This window comes from Vicugna pacos, chromosome 12 (assembly GCF_048564905.1).
Source record: "Vicugna pacos chromosome 12, VicPac4, whole genome shotgun sequence".
NCBI lineage: Eukaryota > Metazoa > Chordata > Mammalia > Artiodactyla > Camelidae > Vicugna > Vicugna pacos.
In genome coordinates this window covers 54,555,471-54,564,776 of record NC_132998.1, presented here as the reverse complement: position 1 = coordinate 54,564,776, position 9,306 = coordinate 54,555,471, and the positions used below count along the sequence as shown (strand labels likewise).

General features: G+C 50.9%; 1 protein-coding gene across 1 annotated transcript in view; it reads left to right on the top strand.

Annotated features, from left to right (window-relative positions):
• The first annotated feature begins 678 nt into the window (after positions 1–678).
• Positions 679–9,306, top strand: part of LARGE1 (LARGE xylosyl- and glucuronyltransferase 1) — a 488,867-nt gene continuing 480,239 nt past the window's right edge. The window contains exon 1 of the mRNA XM_072973425.1: positions 679–1,583. The gene's annotated coding sequence lies outside the window, so the exon portion shown is untranslated. The remainder of the gene's footprint in view (positions 1,584–9,306) is intronic.

The window sequence follows — 9,306 nt, the reverse complement described above, 5'->3', positions numbered from 1 at the left end:
CCTGCCCCATACCCTGTCCCTTTTCGAGAGAACGGCGACCCGAGTAGAAGTGGAGGCGGGGAAACTTCCTACTTCCCACGACGGCTGTTTTGTTCAAGGGGGAGTGGACAGGCTGCACGGTCTTGCGAGCCTGCAACAGTCTCTACGATAGCAGCTGCGGGCCCGTCCCGTTTCCCTTCCCCCTCTTTCCGCGAAGCTCGCCAGGCCTGAGGCGGCCGGGGTGGGGGGAGAAGGGCGGGGAGCTCCCGGCTTGCACCCTTTCATCCCGACCCAGGCCAGAATCCCGGCTCCGGGTGTTGCTTCCGCCTGCGTGCGAGAGAGCTGGAGCAGTAGAAGGGAGGTGCCTCGCCTGGGGGCGGAGCCTAGGCGGGGGCGACCGCGCGGTCCGCGCGGCTGCGGCGCGTGCCATTGGCCGGCCGCGCCGTCACGGGGTGGGGGCGGGCGCCGAGGCGGGCGCTGGCCCCGCCCCCGCTCGGAGCCCGGCCCAGGCTCGCGGTCCCCCCCAGCTGCACAGACATGACACAGACACACAGTCACTGCAGCTGCTGAGCGAGCCCGGCGCTCTGGGCACGCGGCGGCGGGGCCAGCCCGGAGCCCGGACCCCAGCGCTCGCCCGCCCGCCCGCCCTCCCGCCGGCCCCCGCGCGGCGGCTCCCGCCTGGCCGGGCGCGGGAGGCGGGGATTGCGCGCCGGCTCCGGCCAGCGGCGCCGGGCTGCCGGAGGCGGCTGCAGCGGCCGCCCAGCTCCGAGTGCCGGGCGCTCGGGGAAGCCGGCGCGTTTCTGAGGCGGCGGCGGCCGAGGCCGGCGAGCGCTCCCGGCTGCAGCGGGGCCGCCCGCCTCGGTTCCCTGCACCCACCGCGTTGCGCTCCGCCTCCGCTCCGGTGACCTTCCCGGGGCGCCTCCCCCGGCCCCGCGCCCCTGGCCCCGCTCTCCAGGCCGGGGCGAGGCCCTCTCCAGCGCCTCCTCACCGCGGAGCCGCGGGCGGGCGGCGCAGGCCCGGGGGGAGGGGGCGCCGCGGCCGGCTGCAACCCCCCCGCCGCCGCACTCGGTGCCCGGCCGGCCAGACTGCCGCTGCCCCGCTGCCCCGTTGCCGCCGCGCGGGAACCCGGGCGCCTGAAGCTGGGGGCGCGGCCGCGCTCGCCTGGCCGGGCTGGGATCGGGCAGGCCCTGCCTTGAAGGGGCGAAGCGGTGGGGAGCGCGAGAGGTGGAGCCGGCCCTGGCGGCTGCCCCGTGTCTCCCCCCAGTGCCCCGTCCCCGGACCCGGCCCAGAGGCGGACCCAGGCCCTTGCCCATGCGGGGCGCCCCCGGCTCGGAAGAGTCCTCGAGGCAGGGAGCAGCTCCAGGCAGCAGCGCCGGAGGGAGAGGAAGAAGGGACAGTGATCCTCTTGGGCGGCCGAGACCCTCCTCGCCGCGTTTGCAGGCGGGGGCGTCCCTGAAGTCTGCGCTGGGCACCGCCGCTTGGACTAGGGCAGCGCTTGCTGGGACCCCGACCCGGAACCCCTGCGCCTCGTAGGCGCCGGCAGCGCCGCGGCGCCACTCAGCTCTTCCGCGGTCTCCCTCTGCCTGGCGGCAGTCACGGCCAAGGTAAGAGCCCCGGGGGTGCGAGAGGGCCGCCCCGGGGACGCCCTGGTGAGCGGCGCTGGACAAGTTCTCCGAACCTGTAGCTGGTAACCCCTGTCCTCAGGATGCTGGCGAAGAGGGAGGGAGTGAGGGCACATCCTCTGCCGCCTGGGCTGGGAGGTAGAATTGGCCGAATTTCTGCTGTCCCCCAGGACCTACCCTGCTCCGAGACTAACAGGCTGCTAACGGGAAGCATGGAGGAATTACCCGATAACACCAGGAGGTGATGCCCACCCCCCTTACCCCGCAGCTTGCAAGCTGTGCACCTGTGCTTTGGGGGAACCTGCTGTGTTAGGAGCTGTCCCTCTTGGGCGATCCCCACCTGCTTTTTCTGGTGTGATGCTGTGAAGAACTTTTCTTTGCTCCTTGTTGCGGAGTTGAGGCCGATTTGGGGTGAGAGCCACAGCTTGCGAGTCCCTCTATTGGACAGAGCGGTTGGGTGGCAGCGATAGCTGTAGAGAGGAAACCCAACCAGCGTCAGTCCTGTTAGACAAAGCTGCTTGTGTTGAGTAATCAGTGGACAGCGATCCAGACAGTCTTGCGAATGTCACTGTTTCTAAAGGGTGGAGTGACCGACTCCATAGTTTGTGTGCCCTTACGTTATTTTGCTCGATGCCTTATTGCCTCTTAAGGAACCTCAGTCCTGCAAGCCTGCTCTCGTCTGTTTGAAATCTGTTGAACCTATGAGCCTTCCCTGGAACCATCTGATTTTAAATGGGTCACTTAGGGGGGAACAGATTGTCTCTCTTGCATCGAATCCATCCCCCGGGTGACCCTGTTTAATGCGGATGGGTTTTTCTTCATCTGCAAGCTGATGTACCTCGGTTGAGCAGGTTTCTGGTGAATTCCGAATCTGTGAATTTTGGCACTCAGTCCATTAAAATGATCTCCTGAGGGAGCAAAGTAGCAACTTAACACTTTCTGTGAATGTCACAAGTGCCCCAAGAGAGGGCTTAGGGCTCCTGCTTCCTTCATGGTGGGAGGGAGGAGAGGCGGCAGGTGGACGTTCACCTCCTCTAAATGCAGTGCCATCCTTCTCAGACTCGGGTGGAAACCCAAAATGCTTATTCACTCCTTGTCAGCAGTCACTTCAGGTTAATTTTCTTTCTCACTTCTCCTGCCTTCCCACCTCTGGAGTCAGTTTTGATAGACTTAAGATAAAGGAAGGTTCTAAATTAGGAAAGGAGCAAGTGGAGATTTCTTTTCTCATTTCTCACAGATGGGTGACATGAATGAATTACTCACGGGCATGCTGAGTCCCCACTGGAGATTAAAAAAAAAAAACACCTGGCTTTAAGGTTTCACACATCTCTTAGTGTACCTTTACTTTGCAAGAGTACTTTACACCTTAGTGAAAATTGCTAAGGGAGAACACATGCTTATCAAGCCTGGCCCTGTTAATTCCATCCAGGGAAAAAAACTAATTGGAAGAGAGAGGCAGAATCATCAGGATTTAGGTCTTAGTGGGTTCTCAGGAGTGGCAGGGAAAGGAAACCCATCTCCCTAGTGGGAAAAACAAAAGGTGGTAATCATGTTGAAGTAGACAGAAGTCGCTACTAACAAGCGTGGGCCCTGTTACTTCACTTAATAAAGTGTGCTTTATTTGGCTATCAAAGGCTTCATAGACTGATTCTCATAGGTTAACTTTTTGGTGTGGGATAATGCAGACCGCTTTCTTTTTGAAACATAACTAGAAGGGCCTTGCGAATGAAATGAAGATGTTTTTGTTTTTGTTTTTGTTTTTGTTTTTTTTTGTCCTATTGTAGGTCTCAGGAGTGCTTCCATCTCTTGGGAAGGAGGTGAAGGTTTCTCTTGGTTCTGGGTTCCTGAGCTGTGCTTGAAAGTTGATGCAGAATGTGGGAGTGTCTCCATCCTTCGGCCACCTACAGTTGCAGGACACTAGGGGGGACTAGTTTTCTATTTCAGCACTGATGAAGAGAACACTAGGACCTATGTTACAAAAGGCCGTGGTTTATCTCTAAGGCTCAGGAAGCTAACTTTTTGGTACCCAGTGCGTGCTTGCACGAATGAGTGGATTCTGAACGGTTAAGTAATGGGTCTGCCTACATCTAAAGTATCATTTGGGCAACTCAGAACAGGTTAACTGCAAAGTACCCTGTGAGACTGAAAAAAAGCTCAGTAATAATCTCTAAGTATATGGGGGCTTCACATTTCTGGGAGACAGAACCTTTTGCACGTTCCAGCCTTTGAGCATTAGACCATGCTAACTTTAAGTTCCCTGTTTTTTTGTTTTGTTTTGCTTTAAAGAGAGGAGGTGGTAATTAAGTTTATTCATTTATTTATTTTTAATTACTTTTTTTTTTAGTGGAGGTACTGAATATTGAACCCAGGACCTTGTGTGTGCTAAGCATGTGCTCTGCCACTAAGCTATACCCTCCCTCTCCTCTGGGGGTTTGTAGTCAAAACTCCCCCTTCTGCTTTTGGGGCTGCACCTCCCCTGTGCAGTCTTCATAATATTGGGCTACCCTTGTTCTAGATGGAGACTAGTATCGACTCCTTTAAACTTACAATTTCTCACTGTCATCCTCTTAAAAGTACATACCTTGTGTTTGTACAGATGTAACATCACATTTGACAGTGTGGTTGCATTTTCATTTCAGATGCTCTCTCTGCACTTTTAACAGTATTAAATCATTAGTGTCTAGGTTTCCTCCGGCAGAATTGGAAGACAGTTCTCTTTCTGCTGAAAAACAAAGCCGCATTGCCCAGGCTTACCCACTGTGGCCAAGTCTCATCAAAGCTGACTCCAGAGGTGGGCAGATAGGAAAGGTTGGAGAAACAGTCCAAGAATCCTGGCATAAAGAAAGGCGGATGTAGCCAAAGTTTAGGACTTAAATTGGATTATTAAAGACCCAACACAGCATCCAGAATTAGATTCAGTATTTAGATCTGTGAACTTGCAAGAGTTGCTACATTTCCCTGAACTCTGGGGTCGGGAAGACTTCATTTGTGATCCTTTACCCACATGTATTGAACATATTTAGGGAGTTAGAGGGGAGCTATCACTGTGGTAAAGGGGAAATGGCCAGCATAAAGCTTTATTTCGGCTATCAAAGGCTTCATAGACTGATTCTCATAGGTGCAGTATAGCCAAGGAGGAAGAGATTGGAACAGAAAAATACTGTTAAATTTGCCATTGAACATGAACTAGTGAAAAATGGTCCTAGAGAAGATACGACCGTGATCTTAAAGCACGAGTGAAGCCTTGTGAATTTCAGGGAAGCCGATGGCGGAGGTACCGTAAGAAGTCAAGGTGGGATTCTGGCCTTCCTTAGGGTCCGTGAATGTGATGAAGGTGTCCTTGCAGCCAGAGAGTCTCAGAGAGGAGGCAGCACGTGGGCTCAGTGGTGTAAGACCTGGGGGACTGAGAGCTCCAGGCACCCCACCACTGACACACCGTGGCGATTCAGCCGTCTCCCAGAGTCTGCTGGTGTTGGCTTTGCTGCTCGGCTCCAGAGCATTTGACATCGAGAGGTGCTCAGGTTCTCTGTTCCTCCCTGACCACACTGACATTTGGAGAGCAGTAGGCAGCAGCCAGTAAAGTTAAGGCTTAATTCAATGTATTTTAGGAGACTTTTCTCCGTTTAACTCAACAAATAATAACTGAACATCAGTTGTGTAGCAGATACCATGCTCCATGTGGGGGCTACAGAGGGTCCACATTTAGTTTGTAGTCTTTTGAGGGGAGGCAGACAGTGAGCCATTACAATCAGCTCCTTTGGTACAGGTTTGTTCAGAGGATGAGCTTGAGTTTGCCAGGACAGTAGAATGGGAGGGAATCCCAGGCAAAAAGGGCAGCATGGAAACCTTAAAGTCTGTAGCGTGAATGGAGAGTGGTCAATAATGTGGCTGGAAGATGAGATGTTCTGGAAGAGGGAAGCTTAGTGTTAACAGGGAAATAATTTCATAGGATTCCTAGTTTCATGCTCCATGTAGTCAAGCAGTGACAAGAATAGTGCTGGATGAGGTCCAAGAGTACTGTTTGATTATCCCACATTGTTATTAAAAACAGAAAAAGAAATTTTCTCTTTTGCCCTTTATCCGTCTCCATATAGCATTTTGCCTGTTCTTTAAAAAACTACTAGCGATGCAGATAAAGAAAGGGTCCCTTATCAACCATAAGTCTGCCCTCTTGTGTACGTGACTTCCATTCAGGGGCTTTCATTATGTGATTATGCAGCAGTGGGAGAAATGACAACGTTACTTGACAAATGATGGAGTGTGGGGGACAAATTCTTCTCTGTGAGACCAGATTCCATTTTGTCAGATTTGCTTCTGGGTAGAGTGATGGTTGCATTTCACACTTGAACAAGGTTCTTGTGTTTGAATCAGTCCTGGCCCAAATTTCCTTTGCTGTTGGAAAAGGAAGGGTTTTATAATGGAGGATGGATGTGTGCGTGCATTATATGTGTGTTTTGGGGGATGAGGAAACTGTATAGTAAGCATGAGAAGCAGCAACGCTGTAACTACCGAAGAGGATGTCAGAGAGAATGGAAACCACAGTTGCAGCAGTCATCCCCAGGGTCAAAAATATCTAGTTTTTTAGAAACGGGAGCCAGAAGCACAATGGCAGAAGAATCAACCTGTGTGTGTGTGTGTGTGTGTGTGTGTGTGTGTGTGTGTGTGTGTGTGTGTGTGTGTGTTGTTTTTATCATCCTTCCCTGAGTTAAGCTGAATGGGAGGCAGGGTGGTTTAAGTAAAATGGAGAGATCCGGGTTCTAGTCTTGCATCATCCTATGCTAACTTGCTGTGTGACCTTAGAATACTTCTTGACCTCTCTGGGTTTCAGGTGCTGTCTCCATACTTAAATGAGTTTTCTGTTTTGTAACTAGGTATGTAGAGGCCCAGAGAAGGGGCTGGCCTGAATTACTGAAAAGCTCAGACTGGTTAGGTTTTCTAGCTTTCTAGCTCTGAAATGGGAAGAGGTCCAACCAGTTGAAAGGTGTACTCTACCTTGAAATGTCAAGCATGCAATGCTGAAGAAAGGAATCAACAAGGCTTTGCTGTGTTGGTTGTAGATTCTGTGAAATTCTAGATTGCATTAGGACGTAGCAGTTAGGCCATTCCTGAGTAGCTGGCCTTGCTTGCTAACTTCTTACGTGTTATGGAAACCAGTGGGTTTGGGAATGTTCCCTATTTGAGGACTAATTGAGGGTGAAGTGCTTTGAGATCAAAAGCAATGCTGAAAATTACTATTATTTCCAAATTAAGTAGATAAAAAATCAGTTGACCCCTTGGAATTTTGCAAAGTCTGCACTCTAACATGGGAAGGGGAGCCCTCTCATTTGGCCAGGGAGGTTACCTTATAAGGGAGCTATGGAGTGAGTGTGGAGAGGAGGGATGTTGGGAAGCAAAATAGACGCAGAAAGCCATTGCATAGCAGTACACATCAGGGAGAATGCAAACCAGCTTAACCTTATGCCTCCCAGTTTGTGTTGCTAGAAAGAGGACTCCTCACCACTCTGGCAGTGATGATCTGGTGTAGAGGGCAGTGCTTATTGGAACGAAGAGGCTTGAAGCAAGTGTAATGTAAATATGACATTTGTTACATTATTATTTCAATGTGGATGCTAACTGGAGGAATGCCCTATTTTAGAAGAATTTGGCTTATCGATCTGATTTTAAAAGCAAATAATTTAACACAAGTAACTCTTTGGGGTACAAAAGGATTTTGATTTTACAAAAAGGATACATAGCCAGTCTCTTTTTTCATAGTCAGTTCTTGTGTCTCAAATTATTTGGTTAACATAATCAGGACGGATACTTTTGGGAGCTTTACCTGTTACGTAAAACCAAGGATTTTTCAGATATAAACTTTTCAGCGTTTGAACAAATAACTCACCAGATTCATCTGCCAAGGAGCCTCATACTGAGCTGTATTACAGAAAGGTACCCCTAGCAGTTACATGAACTTTGTAACCACTGACCGACCACGTAGTATTACTTTGCTGACTGACTTGCTGGGAGGCAGGTTGGTGATTTAACTTCCTGGAGATAGGCGTCCTGAGTCCCCACCTGCGTGAGTTCCATAACCACCCCCACATCCTACCTCCAAGAATATATCAAGAACAGAAGTGGTTTCAAAAGTAAATTAGGGAAGAGTTTTTCTAGGATTCTGAGTTTGCCTAGTTGCAGAAACACGGAATTAATTTTGTTCTGCCTGAGTATACAGTAGAGGCGGTGTGCACGAGACATTTGGAAAAAAAAAAAGAAATCAAAATCACGTTCTCTGGCTGGCTCTTCCTTCCCCACCACAGAAATATCTAGGGCTTTTGGGTTTTTTTTTTGTTTTGTTTTGTTTTTTTGTTCCTTTATCTCTTCTGGAAGTTCCCGGAGAAGAATTGGTTCTAGGAATGAAAGCGCATGGAAGGCGTGTAAGGCTCCAGAGGTAGTTTGGGGCAACCTGGAGTCGTGGGTAATCACAGGCTGGGGCTAGAACGGGAGTGCAGTCTCCCTGGTAATTTTAGCCTCTCTCGTCACATCACCGGGCTGTGCCTTGGGCGGGCAGCAAACGCAGATGGAGATGGAGCCCTGACTGCTGGGACCAGCTTGCTCTTAACATAGTCCCTTTTTGAAGTACCAAGGCCAAGTGGAAAGACAGGACTTGCTGGTCTTTCCAGCTCCCCATGAGAGCGTTAGAATTTGGGAGGATTTACTGCAGAACATGGGCATGTGGGGACTTCATTCTTCCTTTTTTTAAAATAAATTTAAATTCAGCAGGGACTCACGAACTCTTCAGTGTTCTTCTGTGGTTAGGAAGTGCCTTGGATATATTAAACACATATTTGTTATTATTAAGGTTAACATTTTTGTGGCTGACTGGGACCCATCCCCTCTCCCCTCTGGTTTCCAGAACAGTTGCAGAGATCCTTAATCTGCCAACACTATTTGTGTCCCAGCCTCCTTGACTGATGTCAGCTCTCATCTGGGCATGGTATTTCAGGGTTGCTTCAGGAGCCAAGAGAGGCACAGGCAGAGTGATAAGCAGGGTGGGGCTTTTCTCGCCGCCAGGAGTGGTGCCTGGCGCTTAGTGGGTCTGCACTGAATAAGTTGTCGTGTCCACACAGAATGATTGAGCTTTCTGAGTAATAGCCAGTTGCGTTTCCAGCCCCCTGGGATGCGAGTGATGGGGAGGGAGAGGTGAGTGGATACCGGTAGACTTGCAGACTTTGGATTCCTTCAGGCCTCCTCCGTCAGCTGTTATTTTAAAAATGTGAAGGACATTTCAGATCAGCCAGATGAATTCTCTTAGAGATCATTGTTGTGGTTCAGACATTGATGGCTCTGTAAAAAGGCAGAGAAAGTACAGTACCGGAATGCCTCGTGTGTTTTTGTTCCTCTCAGTTTGCAGGGATTTTGACTTATCTGACATGAGATGGAAGGCTCTAACGCTTGTTCCCACGTTCATGTCAGGCTGCCTTGAAGGTGCCTGGACAAGTGTCTTAGGGACAGCAGACCTTAGGATGGACTGCGGGTGGTGATCTCTGCGGTGCTGGAGATGAATGTGGAGTGACTTAGATGTGGATGGGCCAGGCCTCCCACGTTTGGAGGCGGGGCCTCCAGGAGGGAGAATTCTCCTCTGCCATCTCGGCATCTTCTCCCCTTGCTCCGTGGAGTTGACTCACTCCCACTTGGGCTGTGCGATTCCGGAAGCCCTCACCGATGC